Genomic DNA, 25,488 nt, shown 5'->3' on the forward strand with positions numbered 1-25,488 from the left:
ATTCTAAATGCACGAGCTGCGATAGAAAAGTTACACAGATTGGTGAAGTGTCGCTGTCACTCCCCAGCACACTGCTCGTTCCATTGTTGGCCTATCCGTGCTGGCGCTTTCAAGTCGTTGAAAATGGAGGAACTGATTCATATGGCCAAAATTTTCGGTAAATAATAAAAATGAAGTAAATCATTACTTGGATCATTAGATGCGATACCTGTTAATTAGTACTGATACGAGTGAAAGTACTCAATATCAAAGAAGTATCGGCACTTTTTGCATGTCCCTGTCCACATCATAATGGACGACTGATTGTTATTTCACGAAGCTTTCTATTCCCTCCTAAGACCGCCAAGTGGTCCACGCACAACAGAACACAATAGACAGGTCCACAATGAAAAAAAATTGACACTTTTTCACATTCAGGAACTTTTGAAATGCACGTGTGTAAATCGGCACACAGCGAGACATCGAACAGCTGCGAGTTCGATCCTAATAATAAAGCAATACATTCACGGAAGAAACACTGCAGGCAATGGGTAAAATTACGGTACAGGCGATCCTCTCAATCTATCAGATTTCACATAACGCTTTTAACGCAGAGTCACATAATGATGAAAAGCAAACGCAGGGCTTATAAAGTGTGGATGCGTTCGATTTGTGGGAACTCAAGCTTAGTTACAAAGTAGGTGACAACTTTTCAATCGGTACTTGGAAGTATTCTAGTACTTTTGAAGAGAGATTATAAATGAAATGTGGCATGTAAACCTAGACTCGTGGAACAGTACGCTTGCTGCGGAATATAGGCACGCTGTATGGAAGACTGAGGGCGGTGCGTTTGAGTAGGTCACGCCAAGTGAACAGTTACTTGCTCCAATTAATCGTCCCCACTGTAAATTTCGATGGGAGAAACCTTAAATTAGCGGACACATTTTGTGGTTTGCCTTTGGGTCACTAGTTCTAGTCCACCGAACAATTAAAGCAGATGACTATGTGGTCGATTATCTGCCACACACGCCACGGCCGTAGGATGGCTATTCGGCAGTGGAGTTTTTCATTTGTAACACAACAAGGAGTGTTCAAGAATATCTAATGCGTTAACCTCGTACGTGGTTTCCTTTGCGGTTGCGCTGCACTTGCTTGAATATTCTATTAGCAAATATAGGTGTTCCTGTTCCTCATACGCTTTATGTATATATTACGAACATATCCTTTCCACTTTATTATCGCCATCTAAAGTAATTCCTAGATATTTACTCAACATAACAACGGTCAAAAGTTTAGTTTCAGAGATGCAGTCGCTCAGAAATTGGTTTTTGCTTCCCGCATCGTCTCCTCGTAATCTACGTCTGAGGCGGGTTGACGTTCACTATAGCAAGTGGAACTATTAACTTCGTGGTGTCTCGTATCTATGAAATCATCCAACGGCGATATTTTCCTGTAGATAACAGCTACTTAAGAAAAATGTTTTGTAGATCGCTCATCATTCGCCCTGTCTGTAGGTTGTCTGCATTCCATCTTTGCAGCTATTTCCAGACGAGAGAAAAGGCATACAAATCGGGTAATATTTACAAGCTTCTCTGGCGGATGGACAATTTATCACGAAATACAGCTACCAGCAATCTGTTCTCTCATTTCAAACACGAGAAGAATGAATCATGATTTTCGAATATTTTGCATAATGTCTGGTAAATTAGAGAGGGGCATCTAACAATGCTGACTCATATCATACTTTCCGTTAAGTGGTAGCCGATGAAATTTTTCCGATTATTAATTAATCTTGATCAAGTATCTTTATTTTCTTGTGATAAATGGTACGTAAAGACTACAAAGGTAATTTTTTATTTTGTATCCTTGTCGTGAGGGAGTGAATGAATGCCACTGATAATAACATATTATATTGCACCTCTATAGTTTCAAAAATTTGAATCCACATTCACTTCGTTTTAATGTAGGTTAATGGGCGTGTATTTTACAAGTCAGCATAATCATTAGCACTATCAATATGACCACCTATAGCAGGTATGGCTCATATGGATGGCTTTTATAATATTTTTTGACGGGTCAGGAACGTAGTGCTAAGTTCTGCATGGCCTTTGGATTCGCCAGCACAATTTTGTATTTTTTGTTACTACTTATAGAAGTGATATGAAAATTTAATTGTGGTATGGGACTGGAATTAGATAGTAGGAAAAGAAAGAGAAGGAAAAATAGTAGGTGGATATGGGCTGGCAGAGAGGAATGAAAGAGGAAGCCGCCTGATACAATTTTGTACAGAGCATAGTTGAATCATCGCAAACATTTGGTTTAAGAATATTGAAAGAAGATTGTATACCGAAGGTTTCAGATTGATTATATAAAGATAAGACAGAGCTTAGAACCAGATTTTAAATTGTAAGACAGTTCCAAGGACTCGACTCTGCACACAATTTATTGGTTATGAACTGTGGATTGAAACTGAAGAAACTGCAAAATAGATAGAGGGAGCACTTCGCAACGGTTTACTAAAACAGGAAAAAGGAATGAAGTGGAAGACGAATGGGTTACTTCAAGGCATGAAATAGTGAAGAGAGCAGAGAATCAAATAGGTAAAAAGACAAGGGGAGAAATCATTGGATAACAAAGAGATAGTGAATTAAATTGATGAAAGGAGAAAACATAGAAATGCAGCAAACGAAGCAGGCGAAAGGGAATATAAAAGTCTAAAAATGAGATTGACAGGACGCGCTAAATGCCCATCCAGGAAGGTCTAGAAGGCAAATGTACGGATTTAGAACCATATCTCACTTGGGGAAAGATAGATAGCGCCTAAAGGCAAATTAAAGAGGTCTTTGGAGAAAAGAGAGGCAGCTGTATGTATATCAAGAACTCAGATGCAAAGTCAATCCTAAGCAAAGAAGGGGAAGCTGAAGCGTGGGAGGGTATATAGAGGGCCTATACTAGGGAGTTGAACTTGAATGCAGCGTTACGCAAACGGAAGAAGAAGTAAATGAAGATGAGATGTGAGATATGATACTGCGATAATTTGACTGAGCACTGAAAGGCAAGTAGAAACAAGGGCCATGCAGTACATGACATTCTGTCAGAATTACTGGCTGGCTCTGAGCACTATGGGACTTCTGAGGTCATCAGTCCCCTAGAACTTAGAAGTCATCAGTCCCCTAGAACTTAGAACTACTTAAACCTAAATAACCTAAGGACATCACACACACTCATGTCCGAGGCAGGATTCGAACCTGCGGCCGCGCGGTTCCAGACTGTAGCGCCTAGAACCGATCGGCCACCCGGCCGGCTCAGAATTACTGATAGCCTTGGGAAAGCCAGCCGTGACAAAATTCTTCCATATGGTTTCTAATATGTATGAGACATACGAAACCCTCAGACTTCAAGAAGACTGTAGTAATTGCGATTCCAAAGATAAACTAGCTGCTGACAGGTGTGAAAAGAACCGAACTATCAGTTTAATGAGTCATGGTTAGAAAATATTGAGACGAATTCTCAACAGAAGAGTGGAAACACTGGTAGGAGCTGACCTCTGGGAAGATCAGTTTGGATTCCGGGGAAATGTAGGAACACGTGAGGCATTGCTGACCGAAAGACTAAAGTTAGAATATAGCTTAAGGAAAGGCAAACCTACGTTTATAGCATTTGTACACTTACAGAAGGCTTATGACAATGTTGACTGGAATACTCTCCTTGAAATCTGAAGATAGCAGGCATACAATACAGGGAACGAAAGGCTACTTACAACTTGCACAGGAACCAGACAACAGTTGTAAGAGTCGATGGGCACGAAAGGGAAGCAGTGGTTGAGAAGAGGATGAGACAGGGTTATAGCCTGCCCCAGATGTTATTCAATCTGTACATTGAGCAAGCAGTAAAGGAAGTAAAAAATAATTTGGAGTAGTAATTGAAGTTCAGGGAGAAAAATAAAAACTTCTAGGTTTGCCGATGACATTGTAATTCTGTCGGAGACAACAAAGGACATGGAAGAACAATTCACCGGTAGGGACTGTGTCTTTACAGGACGGTATAAGATGATCTTCCACAAAAGGAAAACAAAGATAATGGAATATGGTCGAATTAAATGAAGTGATGCTGAGAGAATTAGATTAGGAAACGAAACAAAGTAGTAAATGAGCTTTTCTATTTGGGAAGCAGAATAACTAACAAGTAGAGTGGATATAACATGTGTACTGGCAATGGCAAGAAAAGCGTTTCTGAAGAATAGAAACTTGTTAGCATAGAATATAGACTTAAGTGTTAGGAAGTCTTTTCTGAAGGTATTTGTCTGGAGTACAGCTCTGTATAGAAGTGAAACATGGATGTTAAACAGTTTAGACAAAAAGTGGATAAAAACTTTTGAAATGTGCTACAGAAGAATATTGAAAATTAATGGGTATTTCATGTAACTAATGAGATACTGAATAGAACTGGGGAGACAAGAAATTTGTGGCACAACTTGACTAAAAGAAGGTATCTGTTGAGACATCAAGAGATCACAAGTTTGTATTAGAGGGAAGGAACTGCTGGGGGTAAAAATCGCAGAGGGAGGCCAAGAGATGTGTACATTACGCAGATTCAAAAGGATGTAGATTGCAGTAATTATTCGAAGATGAAGAGCCTTGCGCAGAATAGAGAAGCATGGAGAGCTGCATCAAATCAGTATTTCGGACTGAAGACCGCAACAACATAAAAATGCTATCTTAATTTCAACATTTATTTCGTTTTAGACCAAACGTAGAGGAAGTCAATAACTTGATATTCATGCCATTGTCAAAACATATTCTCCGGTTAACTTCACTATTCCTGCCAGACTCACCAGTTTAGTTATACCACGTTTATTCTCCGGGTAGGCGTTAGTAACTGTGCGTACAACGCGTTTTCCGCGCTATTCCGAGAATAGATTTAAACGGCTGCTTACTGGGGACTGTAGAGGTGGCCAATAGTAGTGTAGCGATGTGGCAAAAACTTTCTGTCAGAATTTAATTTTCTTGGATGCACCGAGAAGATGAATACAAAATCTTTCCTACATGTTATTCCTGTCTGGTAGTCTGAATCTATGGATTTCACTAATAATCATAACAGCGCTGATGATTCGCACACCCAGTCAACCAGATAACCACACAGCGATTGGCATTCAGTCGTTCGGGTTTATTCGGCTCAGCTCATATAGTCTGCGGGAAAGTTTTTTATTTGTAGATGCGACGGGGATTCCCCCGGCAGAGACATCACATAGGCCTATACTACGTACTCATTCAAATATCAACTTGTGATTCGTTCAGAAATCAACCTAGAATGTTTTCAAAAATGTTAAAAAACCAACACGGATGCGTTTCAAAATCGTATGAATAATCGATAGACCAACGTGCGATGGATACTAGGGGCTTTGTGAAACAATGTTTTTTTTTTTTGTTTTCTTCAAGAATATGAATTTGGCGCCCCTGAAATTTCCGGCTGGGGCAGATATCCCGGTTTGTCCCCCCCCCCCCCCCCCCCCCCCCGCCCCCATATCAGGACCTGGAGGAAGTAGCCGAAATAGAGTGAGAGAGATTGAGTATAATACAGTGTGTTTCAGAATGAGCCATCCTGTTTCACAAGAACGAAGACAGAAATCTGAGGTGAATTTAACTTACTCACAGGATTACAAAGATTCTATTTTCGAAAGAACCATCGGATCTTACAAGGAAATTTTCCAGTCGCTTGGTACCCATCATTGTTCCAGCGACCTACATTACACTGCCGCTAGAATGTGTGGCGTATCCGTTGCTGCATCTCGATCAGTTCAAGAACAAATACAACCTCTGCGGCCCTTCGCTGTGCCGCACTGTTAAGAAGCTCTGGACTGAGAACGTGTTTTACGATAGAATTGTTCGTCTTTGAGAGCGCGACAGTGCGGCAGTCGTTGTAGCGCAGTCTACAGACGGATGGGAAGATGTAATGCGGAAGTAGGGAATAACGGCCACGACTGAAGCATTCGTGAAAGTTGAAATTTTATTTGAATCCCGCGGCGTGATTCTGTTGGTGTAATTCAATAATACCTTTCGACAAAGGATATAAGAAAGTAATAGTAGCATGTCAGTCCACTGGGGTCGGCCGCTGTGGCCGAGCGGTTCTAGGCGCTTCAGTCCGGAACTGCCCTGCTGCTACCGTCGCAGGTTCGAATCCTGCCTCGGGCATGGATGTGTGTGATGTTCTAAGGTTAGTTAGGTTTAAGTAGTTCTAAGTCTAGGGGACTGATGACCTCAGATGTCAAGTCCCGTAGTGCTTAGAGCCACTTGAACCATTTTCAATCCACTGGGCTTAATGAGCTTCACCCAGCGGATCATCAAATAATACTAACCAAGGAACACTACATCGTCGACAAGAAGAGACATAATTATCAGCGAAGTGAGCAACGCTGAGGAGCCTCACAAATGGTAATGGGTTATTTTGACTCACAAATGGTAATGAGTTATTTTGCAGAATCTGTAAAGAGTCGCACAATTATCTAATCAGGACCATACGTCTTTTCACTATTGAGCGATATTCCTTGATTCTTTATTCTTCATCTGTCTCAGTATCTGCCATTTCGGCGTTCGTATAGAGGAGGAACCACATTCCGATACTCCGCAGAGAAACTATTGCGGAAGACTGAATTCAATATTTCGGCCTTCTGCCTATCATGTACCGTTCCGTTGCCATTTTAGTTAATTAGCGACTGAAATGATAATTTGATCAATTCATTAACTTTAAGTAATACCTGCACTTCTCAGGATATTTCGTTCTGTCAATCGCCAAAAATTTTATTTATGTATTAATGGAACGCTTCTCGCAATGGTGTCTTTAGCTCATTTATGTAGTTTCTAAAACTGACTTTCTTTCAATATACTGTCTGACTATAGCAGCACCGAGAAAAACAATAGGAAACGAAATGAAACTTCACGGTTTGAGTGGCTACGTGAAGTTATTTCAGTGATTACAAAATCAGGTCGTCTTCCGTTCACCTGATACTAGTTTTAGGTGATCATCCTATGTCGGATAGTGTCTTAGTAACATCCCTAAATACTTATACGATGTGGCGTGCTCGGTAATCTTACCTACTAATCTTGTAATCGCACAGTATCCGGTTCTTTCTCCTTGTTATAATCACTATCTTACATTTATCCACATTCGTCATAGCGAGTGGACGTTTTATCCAACTCTAAATTCATTTTCTTACGTCCAGCTGCAATTCTCTCCTATAGACAATAGCACTGGTTCAAATGGCTCTGAGCACTATGGGACTTAACATCTGAGGTCATCAGTCCCCTAGAACTACTTAAACCGAACTAACCTAAGAACATCACACACATCCATGCCCTAGGCAGGATTCGAACCTGCGACCGCTACGGTCGCGCGGCTCCAGACTGTAGCGCCTAGAACCGCTCGGCCACACTGGCCGGCAGACAATAGCATTGTCAGCGAACAATTTTGTAGCGCTGCTTATGATATCTGATGAGTCATTTGTGTATATTGAGAACACTGAATGATCTATTACCCTTCTTTGGAGCGCTCCCGACGTTCCTTTTGTTTCTGTTGTGCATATGCCGTCCAGTATAGCTGACTGGGCTCTATTAGTAAACTATCCTTCAAGCCAACCACATGTCTGCAAAGATGCTTCGTATGATCTAACCTCTGTTATTAGTTGACGATACAGCACCATGTAGAATGCTTTGGGAAATCTAAGAAGACGAAATTAATCTGTTCACCTGCATCTATTGTTTGCACTGTCTCATGTATGACTGGAGCTAGTTTTATTTAAAACGAGTGTTCTTCCATAAATCAGTACCGAATCTCGTACAGGAGCGTGTTTACCTCCAGGAACATTACATTGTTTCATTTTAAAATATGCCCTAGGATCCTGCAACATCCAGAAGGTAGCGGTATTGGTATGTATTTCTGTGCATCCGATCTTTCACCCTTACTGTAAGCAAGAATGGCGAGAGCTCTTTGGCGGCCTCGCGGGACTATTTGATTAATTTTCAACAGGTAAAAAAAAATTTACAGCTCAGGCAGTTGTGGCCGTACTTCTTGTCAATATTCTCCACCTGAAAGTCGTCCCAAAATGCATCCACAGCTGAAAATGTCTCGTAGGTGCACAATATGGCATTGGAATGTTGGCAGTTACGAAGAAAACGGTACGTTACATTGTACAAGTAGAATTAACTGTGCCATAGCTTTGTGTGCGAAAGTCTCATTTGTTGGAAGCTGACAAAAAGCCAACGGAGAAATGAATTACTCATACGTGTTTGGACAGTTTTAAATATAAAGGAATTGCCTGTTTTGTTTCTCCTCCACTTCATAAGAGAAACAAAGCAGTAATCATACCAATTCATGGAAGTCAGAAGTCTTGTATCAAGAAAGTCAAAGTTGATTTCATGTCCTGAAAACGATCAAGCGCACGTTCCGATTTCACCCGTCTGCTTAGACACAAGACGTCTTGTGTGATGTGAGTTTACATTGCGAAGGACGTATTAGTCGACCACAATATTGGTTGCACCTGGGAGTGAACGCGCTTCGGTCGATTTATCGCGAGTTTTTATCGTTATGTTTCACAAGGACTCGCTGATGCACTTCGTAATACATGCACAAATGTTTTGAAGTCATTCACACTGCGACTCGCTTTTCTTAGTCCCCAATTCTTAGTCCCCACCGTGTGTTTCTGATAACGGTACGGGAAGCAAGTGCAATAATGTCGTTGTCGAGTAATAAACAGTCTGTTATTACATCTACATCTACGACTTCATGGTTACTCTGCAATTCACACTTAAATGCCTGGCAGAGGGTTCATCGAACCATTTTCATACTACTTCTCTACCATTCCACTCTAGAATGGCGCGTGGGAGAAAGGAAAACCTAAATCTTTCCGTTCGAGCTCTGATTTCACTTATTTTATTATGATGATCATTTCTCCCCACGTAGGTGGGTATCAACAAAATATTTACGCATTCGGAAGAGAAAGTTGGTGATTGAAATTTCGTAAATAGGTCTCGCCGCAAAGAAAACCGCCTTTGTTTCAGTGACTGCCATCCCAACTCGCGTATCATATCAGTGACACTCTCACTCCTATTGCGCGATAACACAAAACGGGCTGCCCTTCTTTGCACTTTTTCGATGTCCTCCGTCAATTCTACCTGGTAAGGATCCCATACCGTGTAACAGTATTCCAGCAGGGGACGGACAAGTGTGATGTATGTAAGCTATCTCTTTACTGGGTTTGTCGTATCTTCTATGTGTTCTGCCAACAAAGCGCAGTCTTTGTTTCGCCTTCCCCACAATATTATCAATGTGGTCTTTCCAGTTTAAGTTGCTCATAATTGTAATTCTTAGATATTTAGTCGATATGACAGCCCTTAGATTTGTGCGATTTATCGTACACCCAAAATTCATCGGATTTCTTTTAGTACCCTTGTGGTTGACCTCGCACTTTTCTTTATTTAGTGCTAATTGCCGCTTTTCGCACCATACAGAAATTCTCTCTAGATCATTTTGTAATTGGAATTGATCGTATGATGATTTTACTAGACGGTATATTACAGCGTCATCTGCAAACAATCTAACGGGGCTGCTCAGATTATCACCTAGATCATTTATATAAATCAGGAACAGCAGAGGGCCTATGACACTGCCGTGCCGAACGCCAGATATCACTTCTGTTCTACTCGATGATTTACCGTCTATCACTACGAATTATTAAATGATATCTGTGGTTGTGTTAATTACCAGTGTAATGCATGATGTTTGTAAACTATGCTGTTTATTCAAATATATAGTGATGTAAGAATGTGTGGTTTGGGTGGAAACTGAGAGCGCATCTTATGTTGTCGATAGAGAAACTAGTAGCTACTATATCTTTATTTTTATTTCTTTTGTTTTTGCTCACGAATTTTTGGGTATCAGCAACTTAATAGCATAAGTTAAACTGCTGCGAGTGATACGATTATCTGTTTTCGCCTCGTGGCAAGTCTGTTGAGGGCGAGGCTGCGCAAGAGCCTGAAGTGCACAGCTCAAATAGTCGTGAGAGAAAGGATTAGTAGTGTTATTTATAATTTTGGTTTTTATACAATATCGATGTGGCGCCGCGTATGAGAAATCGATTGTTCTTATAGGGGTCGTGTTGTTAGCAGTGGATCACTATTGTCGTGGATGTTTGCATTTTGATATGGTCTGTAGTAATGATTTAGTTGAGTGGGAGCGAGTCTTTTGTAATTATTGGTTATTTATTTCCGGTCTTCGACCTGTTCATCTGTGGTTGGAGTGCGATTCGAATTTTTTTTTTTTGTATGTTCTTTCCGTTTATTCTGGAGGAATTTGTGTTTGTTACTCTTCGATTATATCGTTGTTTTGTGGGGGCGTGTCTGTCATACCCGTCTTCGTTTGAGCTACATTGCTCCAGCCAACGCTGTGATTCCACGTTAGTTTTTTTTTTGTTGGCATTTTTTTGTTGAGGCATCTCCAGAAGACAGATATGTAAACACACAGACTGCAGTAGAGTCGTTTTAAGTGATGATTCCCGTTTCGAACAGAGTCCCGTTGCCAGCGAAGAATTGCCTGAGACGCGCCGGACAGCGTTGGGATACGAAAGTGACTGTCGCCCGATCCGCGGTATCCTTACAGCAGAGCGGTACGTCGACGATATTCTACGCCGCGTTTTATTGCCCATCATAGCAAGCCATCCTGGCTCAGATTTCAGCAAGATAATGCTCGCCGGCACAAGGTGAGAGTTTCTTTTGCTTGTCTTCGTGCTTGCCAAACCCTGCCTGGGCCAACTGGGAACATTTGGAGCATTGTGGGCAGGGCTCTGCAACCAACTCAGGATTCTGATGGTCTAACGCACCAGTGGGCACGATGTCCCTCGGGGAGATATCCATCAACTCTATCAATGAACGCCAGGACGGATAACTGCTTGCATAAGGGCCAGAGATGGACCAACGCATTATTGATTTGCTCAATTTGTGGAGCTCTTTCTCTTGAATAAATCATCAATTTTTCCGAAACTGTAATCATTTTTTGTCTGTACATGTACATCACATTTATCCAATTCCGCCGCATAAGATAATTCCTTTTTGATACTTCCTTCTTTTTTGTCTTTGTGTACTTTATACACGAAATTTGGCACAGTCTGCCATTCAACTGCTCCGAAGACTAAATAAATTCGTGCTTGAACATTTTCAATCGAAGGAAGAGATTATGGTGAATGTAAAAGTGGCTTTGCGTGGTTTACAGCGTCGTATTTAAGGAATAAAAGAATAGGAGGTGTGTTCAAAAAGAAACGGAACTTTTGCTGTATCAGCTTCATTGCTTATTGTACAACATTTCAAGCACTGTCCCCTTTAAAATAGTCCCCTCTACAGGCAATACGCCGTTCCCATCGGTTCTTACAGTTTTGGAACGCCTCCTGGAACACATGTTGTGGGACGGCGCGCAGGTTTCTCGTCACATTGCCCAGGTTTCTCGTCACATTGCCCTTTATATCCTCTATCGTTTGGAAACGACGTCCTTTCGATGTGCTTTTCAGTTTGGGAAACAGGAAAAAGTCTGCTCGGTCTATGTCCGGAGACTTCGGTAGATAGTACACATGGGAATGTGGAGTTCCGCTAGATAGCTGGAGACAAGGAGTGATGCGTGGGCTGGCGCACTGTCATGACGCAACATCCAACTCTGGTTTTCCCACAGTTCAGGCCTTTTTCTGCGCGCAGCATCCCTCACGCGCACTAGGATTCCCTGGCAGATTTCCTTGTTTGCCATCTGACCGGGTGGCACAAATTAACGATGGATAATGCCTTTGCTGTCGAAAAACGTAACCAACATCACCCTGATCTTTGACGGACTCATGCGTGCTTTTTTTTGGACGAGGTGATCCTTTGCCCGCCCACTGCCTCGAGTGCATCTTCGTTTCAGCATCATAGCCGTACACCCACGTCTCATCGTCTGTTATGACGTTCTTCAGAAACTTTACATTGTCATAACCAGCGGCAAGCAGTTCCTCGCACATTTCAACACGGGTCTGTTTCTGATCTTCGGTCAACAAACGCGGCACGAAGTTTGCACTGACACGACGCATCTCAAGTTTCCACTAAAAATTTGCCGGTATGATCACTCAGCAACTTCCCGAACAGTTAAACGACGATTTCCGCGAATCACAGGACGAACGCTATCCACATGGCCATCAGCTGTTGATGTGGAAGGACGTCCAGACTTGGAATCGTCACAGAACGACATTCTGCCCTGTTGAAAACGTTTAAGCTACTCGTAGCACTGCGTGCGTCTCATACAGTCTTCCCCGTATGCTTAGCTAAGCATAAGAAATGTGTCTGTGCAGCCGGCCGGGGTGGCCGAGCGGTTCTAGGCGCTACCGTCTGGAACCGCGTGACCGCTACGGTCGCAGGTTCGAATCCTGCCTCGGGCATGGATGTGTGTGATGTCCTTAGGTTAGTTAGGTTTAAGTAGTTCTAAGTTCTAGGGGACTGATGACCTCAGACGTTAAGTCCCATAGTGCTCAGATCCATTCGTCTCTGTGGAAGTTTTGCCAAAAGCAGAATTTCACACACTCGTTGTTCTTCAAGCTCCTTCATTGCATTATTCCAACGAGCTTCGCTTGGTAATCGTCCGAGCGACACGAGGCAAGTGGCAGTTTGTTGTCTAAACCTGCCGCTAGGGGCGCTCAGTAGCCGCAGCGCGCTCTCTCTGCTGGTTGACGCGCTGTTTCAAAAGTTCGGTTTCTGTCTGTACAGAACTCGTATTATACAAAGCTCATTGTCCATAAACAGGAAAACGTCGAAAAATAAATTCATTCTTACCAAAAAGACTTTCACTGCCTAGCCGAGAACTTTTCACCTCTCAGGCCGTTCTGGGTTGTTTCACAAAGAACGTTAGTGCTGTCTACGGAAACAGCTCGGTGCATCGGTGAGTCACGTCGTGGGAGTTGTGTGTACAAGCCGCCGGTTTCCGGGCCGACGAGCGACGGTGGCCAGCAGGAGCAGCCGCAGCCGCCACTGGGAGGCGCGTTGAGGGGCGGCGGCAGCGACAGGAATAGCAGGCAGCGCCGAGCCTGGCCGCGCGCCCGCCAGCCTGCTCCGACCGTTATATCGCAAAGGCCACCCACACAACGCCCCACCAGATGAGCTCAATCGACCGCCTTATACCCGTCTCACGGGGCAACAGTTTTCTGCCCTTTACCGAGATGAAAACGCAGTTGAGCTCGAAAGGTACGTGCGGAATGGAACGGCAGTGCTCGAGGACTTCTGCTTACGCTACAGAAATTGTACAGGATCTTCTTCACTGACGCAAATGTCAGACCGATACTAGGAAGCACGGACTGCTAATGAATGGTGTCGCATCGTGTTCAGCGATGAATCGCGGTTCTGCACTACCTCGTGTCACATCGTCGGTGATTATGGTGGTGACCTCAGGAGAGATCCCATTCAGCCAATGTTTTGGAGAGACACAGAGGTGTTCTCCTGGGGTCAAGGTGTGAGGAGCCATCGGGTATGACTTCAGGTCACGGCCAGTACTGACCGAGGGGAACTGTGACGGCGTAACAGCACGTCACGATCTCCGCGTCAACACGTGTTACCTCTTGCGACAGTATCGTGGGGCTATTTTTCAGCGGGATAATGTTCCTGTACCCACAGTACGTGTGCCTATAAAGTGAGTGCGTGATGGTGCGGTAGAGCAGTGGCCTGAAATATCCCCGCTTAGAAGATGCGCTTCATCATCTCAGACGACGTAGGGGAGTCATCTCCCAGAGCCAGAGTCCAGGATACCAAGGCCCAGTTACAACAGCTGTGGACCAGCCTGTCTCAGGAGAGGATTAATGGCTTTATACACTACTGGCCATTAAAATTGCTACACCACGAAGATGACGTGCTACAGACGCGAAATTTAACCGACAGGAAGAAGATGCTGTGATATGCAAATGATTAGCTTTTCAGAGCATTCACACAAAGTTGGCGCCGGTGGCGACACCTACAACGTGCTGACATGAGGAAAGTTTCCAACCGATTTCTCGTACAAAAACATCAGTTGACCGGCGTTGCCTGGTGAAACGTTGTTGTGATGCCTCGTGTAAGGAGGAGAAATGCGTACTGTCACGTTTCCGACTTTGAGAAAGGTCGGATTGTAGCCTATCGCGATTGTGGTTTATCGTATCGCGACACTGCTGCTCGTGTTGGTCGAGATCCAACGACTATCAGCAGAATATGGAATCGGTGGGTTCAGGAGGGTAATACGGAACGCCGTGCTGGATCCCAATGGACTCGTATCACTAGCAGTCGAGATGACAAGCATCTTATCCGCATGGCTGTAACGGATCGTGCAGCCACGTCTCGATCCCTGAGTCAACAGATGGGGACGTTTGCAAGACAACAACCATCTGCACGAACAGTTCGACGACGTTTGCAACAGCACGGACTATCAGCTCGGAGACCGTGGCTGCGGTTACCCTTGACGCTGCATCACAGACAGGAGCGCCTATGATGGTGTACTCGACGACGAACCTGGGTGCACGAATGACAAAACGTCATTTTTTCGGATGATTCCAGGTTCTGTTTACAGCATCATGATGGTCGCATCCGTGTTTGGCGACATCGCGGTGAACGCACATTGGAAGCGTGTATTCGTCATCGCCATACTGGCGTATCACCCGGCGTGATGGTATGGGATGTCATTGGTTACACGTCTCGGTCACCTCTTGTTCGCATTGACGGCACTTTGAACAGTGGGCGTTACATTTCAGATGTGTTACGACCCTTGGCTCTACCCTTCATTCGATCCCTGCGAAACCCTACATATCAGCAGGATAATGCACGTTGTCACGTTGCAGGTCCTGTACGGGCCTTTCTGGATACAGAAAATGTTCGACTACTGCCCTGGCCAGCACATTCTCCAGATCTCTCACCAAATGAAAACGTCTGGTCAATGGTGGCCGAGCAACTGACTCGTCACAATACGCCTGTCGCTACTCTTGATGACCTGTGGTATCGTGTTGAAGCTGCATGGGCAGCTGTACGTGTACACGCCGTCCAAGCTCTGTTTGACTCATTGCCCAGGCGTATAAAGGCCGTTATTACGGCCAGAGGTGGTTGTTCTGGGTACTGATTTCTCAGGATCTATGCACCCAAATTGCGTGAAAATGTAATAACATGTCAGTTCTAGTATAATATATTTGTCCAATGAATACCCGTTTATCATCTGCATTTCTTCAATATACATATGCGACGCAGTTTTTCATCTGCAGACACATCTCATCGAATGTAACAATACTTTATTTATGTACCGATAGATTATTTAAAAAAGTAGTTGCGTGTTACACGACTGCACTGCGTTATTGGCATAAACGTAGCGACAAGGAGCCACCGTAGCTCGTGCGACGTGAAACGTCATCTAGACTGGTGCGCTCGTACCGATTAGTATGAAATGTACGACATGTTTGGTAATGCCAATCATAAACAATCGACACAGCCGTGGCTACAGACAGGACTAAACCCATCTACACGCTGTGTATGTGGAAGGATTGCCCAAGGAAGTTCTCATTCATAAATAACAATTGAATGTTGGTTGCTTACGAGAAGTTAGTGTTACACCTTGCGTGTCGGAATTTCACAACAGAACGATTGTGACCTATCGATACAAGTTCATCCTTTGTCGGTATTGCTGCTGACATTGGTGGGATCCCACCTTCGCCATGCGAATATGGAATCAGTAGGCCAAGGAGCGCCATATTCGCAGCCTTGAACAGCCACGTCATGTATTGTGACTCAAGAAATAGTCTTGTTGCAGCGACACAAGAATCTATACGGTTAGAGCGACGACGTCTGGAGTGGCACGGGCAACCATTATTGCGGCCTCCTTTGAAGCGGCAGCCGAGCCAGACCTGCTGTTGTACTGCGCTCATCAACAATCTTGGGCACGGGAGTCTCACGGCCTCGTCTTTTCAGACGACTGCCGGTTCTGCAAACAACATCAAAATTATCCTACATTGCCTGGAGGCCCTGAGGAGAACGAATGTTGCAAGGTTGTATTCGTTATCGTCGTATGGGCTCAGTATCTGGCCTGATGTCCTAGGGTGCCATTGGATAAACAACAAGATTACCTCTGGTTCGCATTGCCGCTAATTTGGACAGCAGCCGTTACATTTCTGAGGTGTTAAGGACGATGGCTGTGTCCTACTTTCGAGTTTTCTGTGATTTTATCTTTGAACAAAATAATGCACAAGGCCACTAGTTGCCATTGATGCCCTGGCCTACCTCTATACGGAGGGTGATGGAGAGTTGTCCTCAACAGCACGTTTTCCAGATCTTTCTCTAACTGAACATATTTAGCCACGGACTGCCGAGACATTGGCAGGCTATCAGTTGGCAGTACGTGCGACTGATGAATGCCGGCGCATAACTGAAGCAGCGTGGAATGGTGGAATGACCTGGCCACTAGGGTGCACGCCACTGACCACTCCCCTTTGAGCAGTGTTTGCGAGGGGTACAGACCGTACCTACGCACCGTCAGCAGTTCACATTCCGCTGCGGCGGCGAGGCAATGCTCTGCTCTTTGTTCAACAGACACAAATTAGGAAACCTTCAATGGAAGTAGTAGCTGAACCCTGACAGGACGTTGTCTGCTTCATAATCTCCACATAGGAGGAACTGTTGGGTGCGGTGCATACTGAGTTGAATGAGAGCCTCTTGACCAGAGCTTCATTTGACGAAATATAGAATATATAGTTAATCTGTGATGGGCCTACACTGATAGAACTACTGCTTGTAAGCAGGTAGTGACAAGGAGAGGTCAGAGTTGGATGTAGCTTTTATAAAAGCAGCTCCTCCTCCTAAAGCCCTCGCCGGCCGCGGTGGCCGTGCGGTTCTGGCGCTGCAGTCTGGAACCGCGGGACTGCTACGGTCGCAGGTTCGAATGCTGCCTCGGGCATGGATGTGTGTGATGTCCTTAGGTTAGTTAGGTTTAAGTAGTTCTAACTTCTAGGGGACTGATGACCTAAGATGTTAAGTCCCAAGGTGCTCAGAGCCATTTGAACCATTTGAACCTAAAGCTCTCCAGTAAGATCGTCCTTTTTGTCGAGTCTTTAACCTTATAGCATAGAGCCGTCAGAAGAAAATGTTCCTCTTCAAGACGACATACACACATTGATCTACCGTGTGCAAGAAATCATAACTCTTCCACATGTATCTTGAACCTGTTGACAATCGTCCGAGGTATGAAAACTGTCGTAGCGGTGAGATTCTTTTCTCGGTTTTTCTGTTTCTCCTACCTGACATTCCTACGAGACGGACAATTCGTAGTTTAAGGAGAGAGGGAGGGTCCCTTGAGCAGCTTCCTCGTTCCTTATGGCAGCGGTTCCCAACCTTTTCCTCAAACCGACTAATTTGAGAATCTTGGTACTCTGATGGAACATCTTGTTTATTTCGAAGGTTAATATACAAATGAGAAAAACTTGTTATTCAGTGATTATTTCAACTTTAAATCATATTTAATAACACGGGGATCATAATTAAATTTAAAAAAATGGCTAATATCGTCAAGAAGATAGAAAACAGTTTTTGCGGACCAATTACGTCCTGCGGATCACAGTTTGGGAAACCATTCCTTAGGGTATATCGAAGTCCGTACCATCGTACAAATAGTCGTCACCGTCTCTGTCGAAAAAGGGCTTAGGTTGTGTAGTGTGACGATTTTGTACTGGATCTTTGTGGTTAGTTTTTCTTCGTCTCCTGCTCTGCTTTTGGTGATGGTGGTAAAGCTGTTTAAGGACAGGTAGAACAGTTCTTTTGCATCTTTCTGCCTGCCGTGAGCATGGGTTGAGGCTTCTCAACAACACGCTCTACCTCCACCATTGTTTTTGTGCTAAGCGTACCAGTTTATTTAGTTAGTGGTGCAGGTTTACAATTACAATTGCAAGCGCAGGTCGATATGTTTTCGCTGTCGGACATTGTCTTCGATACTAGGCAGCTTCATCGCTGAAACGAATAATTTCTCGAAAATACTCTGTTGCAATGTCTTAGCTTCCTTTGCCCTAGAATATGAGCTACGTTGCCTAATCTTCCTCTTCTCGGTCTTCTTCTCTTCTATGAAGACCAGACATTTTCTGTTCGAAAGGGCTTTCATGAGAGCAATTAACACACATGGCCGGAGCAGTGCACCGAATATTTGATTCTTGAGCAGCTAAATAGCATCTTTCGCACACAGACTGTTATTTGCACACCATGACGGTGTGACTGAAATGCTTATAGGATTAGATATAGGGGCCGGTGGATTCTGGAGCACTGTTTTCGGGCAACTTTGGTACGGCGAATGTCAGAATAAAACACCCGTCTTTTCGAACTCAACTTTTACTAGATTCTCTATTATCATTAATCTGGTAATACCTTCACCGTTCCATTCTTGTTGAAGTTCTTTGGTATCAATAGTCATGATGTTCCGACAGCTTACAACCTCATTGCTGCAATTTAACGCGGTATGTAGCTCTTTGTTTATGGCGTAGTCTCGAAGCGGTTTGACATTTAACAGTTATTTGGGTGGATCATGTTGTCCCGATCGAGAGTGTGCTGTTACCCAGGCTCTTGGTGGGTGGGTGTGTCCCTCAACGTCCCGACAACGCTTTATATCTGTAGGAAGGCGATACTTTCACGAATGCTCCTTCCACAGTTTGCAACGAAAACGGTATTTATCAAAGGTCGTGATCTATTACTTTCTCAAGTGAACTAGACACAGGAGACATCTTTGTTGTCTGGATGCTAACATCGGACTACCAGACAAGCTTGGCGTGCCTATAGTTGGCATAGGATCCTTTTGTGTCCCACGAGTAGCAAGGAAAATAAGGGGACACCGAGACAGAACTCTGTTTTCCTTGTAGAAATTCGGTATTACAGTTGGCACGGATGTTTTCGTTTCAACAGTGATCCACCCCAACGGCACGTAAAACACCTCAAGTTCTTTTAATTTTTTTAAGGACCTTGGCCCATCTTCACTAGCCGAGTGGTCAAGGCAAGATTCCCTCTCCCCGTGACACAACGTTAAATTTCGGGCCGCGTGAAAGTCGCTGAAGCATGCATCAAGCCTACGATTATAGTGGACTGATGGAGTCGACTGGTCCCCGGCTCGGGAAACTTGGGTTTTCCAAAGCCGAACTCAGACATCGAAAAGACGCTGCCATTCAGTAGCCGTAGACGCACGTGTGGCTTATCGAAAGCAACGTGCATTACGCCTCAACCTGTGAAGGCAATTGACATTTAACCCAATACACTGATGGAAATGAAACTTTAAACCATAACTTTGGTACAGGAATTTTACGTCTCCATGTCTTATCATTTTTCAGGCAAAGTATTAGTGCGGAAAATTTCTTATTTACGCTGGATTTGATCTGAATTGCGTGAGATGATCATGACCAAACCTGGGTGTATCAGTGATCTCGGGTATTAAGGACAGATTTAGCTAAGCGTAAGTCGCTAAGTACCAGAGTAAGATAAATCGCGGGCATATTTTTCTCCTCAAACATCATTGTATTGTGCTCGGAATAGTTACTGCAAGGCATGCCGACGACGATCAATTTTTACTTAAAAAATGAAATTCACGGGATATCCGAGGAAGCCTGTTTTAAATTAACTACTTTTTGCGGGTTAGTTACGTGGAAAACAATACGGGGCAAACATTTTTTGACCGTGATATGAGCATCACAGTAACTACACGAACAGAGCTTTTAGGATCTTTCTCCAGATCATCCAGCAGAGATGGATTGACTTTTCTAGATCGACAGCCTGAAAACATGGGGTCTGATCGCATTTTATATGTCTGGCATCAGAGCGATCAGATACGATTTGAATTTAAAGTGCTTAGATATTGATTCTCTCAGTAGTATTAACTGTTAAGTAGGAATGTTTTGAACTGCGTACTAGTATTTGATCCGTGCTCCAGCGTATCTAGATGCGTAACGTAAAATATGCAGTATTCGTATCACACCATTATTGAAATAGATCTTACCTAACACTGAGATCTTTTAAGAACGGATCACCTCTTTGAAAAGGGCATTTGCTGTCATTTGGGGTATTACGCGCGTAGTCGTGGCTCATGAGCTCCCTTAGCTCAACCAGTCATTATCTACGAGCTTCAGTCAGGTTCCTTTTGGCAGTCTGTCGCAAAGTTCGATTTTAGCCTGCTCAGTAAACCAACCATTATCCCTTTTATTACTGTGAATGGAGTGATATAGCTGTAATTAAATGACTTCTAGTGAATGTTGTCTGCACACAATTAGTAACATAACATGTTTAAACATATGGAGATACTGTTTAGTGTTGTCTTTACTGCTAATACGCGGAAGCAGGCCAGTTCTCCCAGGATGAAACAGCAACGCGATCGCCGTTAGCGAATGGAGAACGTAACGCAAACTCGAATCCCTGAGGCCTGTACACACAGGTTTTGACGTAAAACAATGTTGAATCGTCACTGAAGACTGAACTGTCGGCAGACTCGGTGCCCTAAGAATACTGCGAACGCCTGACAGAACACTTTGTAATCTTCGGAAAAAGGTGTTTTGTGAGTATAATCTGGCTTTCGTTACTTTACGACTAGCGGTTTTAACGAGTTTTGTCTCGAGTCTGAATAGAAGCTAAACTTGTGTACATTCTAGCCATAAAAACTGCAGTACCATGAAAACGACATGGAACAACTGTGAAATTGCCATGTTTTGCTATGCAAATGGTTAGCGTTTCAGAGCTATCGGAAATAGTAGGTAGGACTAACGTAATCTGCGTTCTGTGTATAAGGAATAATTATTCAGAAATTGGTTTTGAATACAGGGTGTTTGTAATAGGATCGTGTTTACGGTTCGTGTAACAAGCAGAAACCAGCATATGTTGGAATACGGCAACGACAGGACCGTGGCCTACAGAGGCCGCAGTTTGTCATTCCGCGATCCTGCTGCTCGCGTTGGACTGTGATACGAATCCGGAACGGTGTAGGAAGTCAATTGCGACTACCTTCCGAGGGGCCAGGTGTGTTGATCCCTCGGTCGTGCTCGATGGTACAGCCACGCCACGTATCTCGAAAAAAGAAACGGGTAAGACAAGTATCCACACGGATAGCGCGACGACGCCCGAAGCGCCACGGCGAGTATTGTCGCCGCTTCCCTTGCGTAGAGACAGGAACGCTCCGTGGAACGCACGAAAACACTGTACACAAGAGCGCCAATGCATCCGCCTTTCAGACATAACATGAGGTGCCGCTGTGTGCACAACACGTTCACCTCTGGTCTGCATAGTCTACAATTTGGACAGCTGCCGTTACATCTTTGACGTCTTAAGGCCAGCGGCTGTGCCATGTCTTCGAGATCTATGTGATTTTCGAGATCTATGTGACGTTGTCTTTCACCAAGCTTGCCTCCCGCTTTGCCGGACATTTTAGCGGATGACGTGCGAGCTGTAGCTCGCGTTTTCAGTTTCTTAAAAAGCAGTAATATGGCAAAAGAGATTTGATTTCTACCTGGTGACTCCGCTTTCTTGTCGAGGTCTTTTAGTTACTCTTTCGTAACGTCTTGATGTTTCAGATTTGTTTTTTTTCTTCCCTTTTGTATTGGGCCTCGTAACGGTTTTCTCCCCTCGCGGTCCCAGCATTCTCTGGTTCTTTACTGGGCGCTTATGACCTTAGATGTTTTACGCCCTAAAATCCCACAAAAAAAAAAGATAACAGGCTTGATACAGAGGGTGTACCACTGCTACCCTGGCCATGTTCTCCAGAACAATCATCCACTGAAAACGTCTGGTCATGGGTTACCGAGAGACCGGTAGTCACTACAGCGAATGACTTTTGACCTACAGCTGAAGCAGCAGTATGGAATAGCGTACTCGTGTCTCTCACCCAGTCATAGTTCGACTTGATGTTCAGCTGGTTTGGAGGCATTGTTGTTGTTAGAGTTGGCAGCCCTGCTTACCAAATTTCGTTCTCTACTGACTTCCAAACTATCGACAAACTTAATCACGCATTATTCCTACAGTACCGTATACGCAAAATAACTAAGATTTCGTTGTTGGCTATTTTCCTGTCCTTTCTGGTATCGCAGTTTTAATACCCAACAGCGTATTGTAACAATCCTACAGCTCGACACGCTGAATACCCAACCTTTACAAAATCGGCAGTCGTGTTTCAGACGAGGTGTCTTTGCATACCCACAGTCGGTTGTCAAGTGTGGTTCCGACATGCCCACACAACACATCACGTTGACGTAGTGACACACAGAATCGTGAACAATGTAGCTCACTGACTGTGACATTATTACGCATTGATGTAGGCGGGTTTGCAAATAAGGAACCTGACACAATGGCGAAACTGTCACGTGTTGGAATGGTTTCGGTGTTTAATGGTTGTGTGAAGAAGCCTTTGGTGTAGGAGATCATAATCCATGTATACAAAACCGAACAGGTGATGAAGCCCCAACGGTACCGTGTCATCCTCAGCCGATAGGCGTCACTGGATGCGGATATGGAGGGGCATGTGGTCAGCACAACGCTCTCCCGGCCGTATGTCAGTTTCCGAGACCGGGGCCGCTACTTCTCAAGCAAGTAGCTCCTCAGTTTGCCTCACAAGGGCCGAGTGCACCCCGCTTACCAACAGCGCTCGGCACACCGGATGGTCACCCATCCAAGTGCTAGCCCAGCCCGACAGCGCTTATCTTCGGTGATCTGACGGGAACTGTGTTACCGCTGCGGCAAGGCCGTTGGCCATGTATACAAAGGGGAAAAAATAGTTATCGTCCTAGTCTTGAGCCTCAGCGTTCTCAACGATAGATGTGTGCACTTCCACTGAACTACACTCATCAGCAAGTAAAACTGTCCCCAAAGGAAGCACGTCCTCTCGTACCACGTACTTCCTACAGTGTACCTGAGACTCGCCTACGTGACTGTTACTCTTTACATTATCCTGGCTCGTTCGAATTTCGTTGTAACATCAGCATCCCACTACGTTAATCCCAATAGGTGGGCGCATTAACAATATCTTTTTACTGCCTACATGATACGAATACAGCCAAATGATACGTAGACTTTCTTGGGAATGCTAAGATCAGCGCCTGTTTTTTTGTTGCCAACTGTACATATTTTGCAATAATCATTTAGTGTTGACAACAAATAATTTCCGTTGAATTTTACTTTTTTTTCAAGTTTCTATTTTGATTTATTCGCTAATGCGATATGGTGGCTTCGTGTCTTGGTTATACGTTTTCTGTAAATCTGTTGGATCATTACACCACAAAATCCTGTGCGGGACGTACAGTCTATTTTTTACAAGTTTTAGAAATGCCGCCATATGTAGTTAGCTGCGATATTATGTTGAACCTGTGAACGGATCTCACACTAGTTTGTCTTTTTGTTGTGTGTAAGTTATACGTGAACTGATATTAGTATCTCATACAGGGGAGCAGTTCCAGTAGTAGTAGTCCATAGGGGAAAAGTAATTTTAAAATTACTTTTGTGAAAACCGTTAAACTGCATACCTGGAGTGTGGAGTGTATTTGATCACCCACAACTTTAAGAGAACCATGCCAGCCTTGAACTGGTCCTAGAGGCCCACAAGCAACATTGCGATACCGTGTAGCAAGATACCAAATGAATAAGGAGCAGTGAACACATTACATTCATCTTACTATAACGGGCCTTCGGAGCCAGTGAATACGTTTTCTGTATTTTGGATCTCAAACAATGCGAATATTTTTCAGATTCATTTCACGAATATTTGCGATGAGTTTGGAACAATTTAGTATTTATATGATAGTTAATGCGTTAACATTAGAAAATACTGCTTGTTAAGGACTGTTTCTTATACGTAGGTTATAAATCGCTGTACACATAACAACACAATTCAATTGTCAACATTTAAGTTAACAGTCACAAAACTCATAAAGATGCGAAAATTTCGTGGTTGCCTTACTGTCTATTCTTGACAAAACCGAGACAGTGAACCAGTCTACTGTCTCTTTCATATAGTTTTGTATATTTATAGGTCACAGTTTCTTCACCAGATCTTAAATTCTTATGTAAGGACTTTCATTGCGATGTCAACCGCCATAAATGGTCATCGACGATCAGATAACGCCCAGGGGGCTTGTTTGTGTCCCCTCTGTTGAAGCTGGATAGACGCATCGACAGATTGCTGCACGTGTTGGGCACAACGTGTCTTTCAACAGTGGTCTGTGGAACATTCCCACAACTGTAGTCCAGAGTCTGGACGTCTGCGCAGTATAGACCCAGTAAAGATCAACGCATTCGTCGAGCAACAGTGGGAGACCGAATATAACCCAGGGATGGACTCTGGACGCACGCACTCACCTGCTGTGTCATCAGACATCATCGGGAGCCGTCTGCTAACAGCAGGATTAAGATCACGTGTGCCTCTGTCCAGGCAGCCACTGATATCACCACACCCTCAAGCATGGATGTTCTGGTGTAGTGAGAGAGTTAACTGGAGAGTGGAATGGCACTCTACTGTCTTCAGTGATGAGAGTAGGTTCTGTTTGTACGTGAGTGGTGGATGTACAGGAGTTGGCGTACAACTGATAAGGGGCTATTCCAGAGTGCATTCACCCACGACACGCAGGTCTCATCCTAGGCATCATGGTGGGAGGGGGGCAACAATTAGCAAATAGCGGTCACATATGGTGTTTCTGCAGGGTAAAGTTGCCACCGCCCCCTATACTGCATGGGTTATTATCCCCGTGCCACAGCCACTTCTTCGAATGGAGGTGTGTTTTTTCAGCAGAACAATGTATGTCCACATACGGCAGCTACAGCGCAACATGCTGTTCGTGGTGTACAACAACGGCCCTGGCTGGCAAGATCACCAGATCTCCCGTCAATTGGGCATGTATGGGACGTGATGAAGCGCCAAGTCACTCGTTCTCCAGAGCTGCCAGAATCGTCACTGAATTGCAACAAAAGGCGCGAGATGCTTGGGACTATGTACCCCAGGATAATTAGCACAGTCAAAGAACGGTTGAATGGAAGACATTCTGGTGTATATTTTACAGGGTGTTTCAAAGTCTTTTCATAATCGTCTATCGTTGATAGAACACGTCGTGGGAGACAGAATATTCGCTGACGCTTCTCGGCGGTTCCAGCCGTCCTTTTGTGTTAATTATACCCCTAAGAGGTGGCATGGCGTAAGCACTCTTTAGCGTGCGTGTGCCCTGTTTGTTGCGTATAGTCCATCACCTGCTCTGTATGAAAGGGGGTAACCCATCAAAATTAAAGTTCCTGATGTACTTCTAAAATTTCTGTCTCCGATTGTCAGACACACTCACTGTTAAGATTTTCTTATTGAAAATCATCCTGTCAATATACTGTAGTAGCTAGTATGCAAGACACCTGGTTAACAGATTCTGCTAGTTCGGTGAAATCTCGCATTTTAGGGTCGGTGAATAGTGAAGCTTCACTGGGAAGCGGCAGTTGACGTAAAGGCTTTGAAACATCCTATACACACACACAC

The 25,488-nt window shown here is 44.1% G+C and overlaps 1 protein-coding gene and 1 pseudogene across 1 annotated transcript in view; both read right to left on the reverse strand.

Annotated features, from left to right (window-relative positions):
* Positions 1-25,488, reverse strand: part of LOC126482275 (uncharacterized) — a 242,662-nt gene that overhangs the window by 204,400 nt on the left and 12,774 nt on the right. The window lies entirely within an intron of this gene.
* On the reverse strand, positions 22,615-22,731 carry LOC126482791 (5S ribosomal RNA; annotated as a pseudogene).

This window comes from Schistocerca serialis, chromosome 5 (assembly GCF_023864345.2).
Source record: "Schistocerca serialis cubense isolate TAMUIC-IGC-003099 chromosome 5, iqSchSeri2.2, whole genome shotgun sequence".
Lineage (NCBI taxonomy): Eukaryota > Metazoa > Arthropoda > Insecta > Orthoptera > Acrididae > Schistocerca > Schistocerca serialis.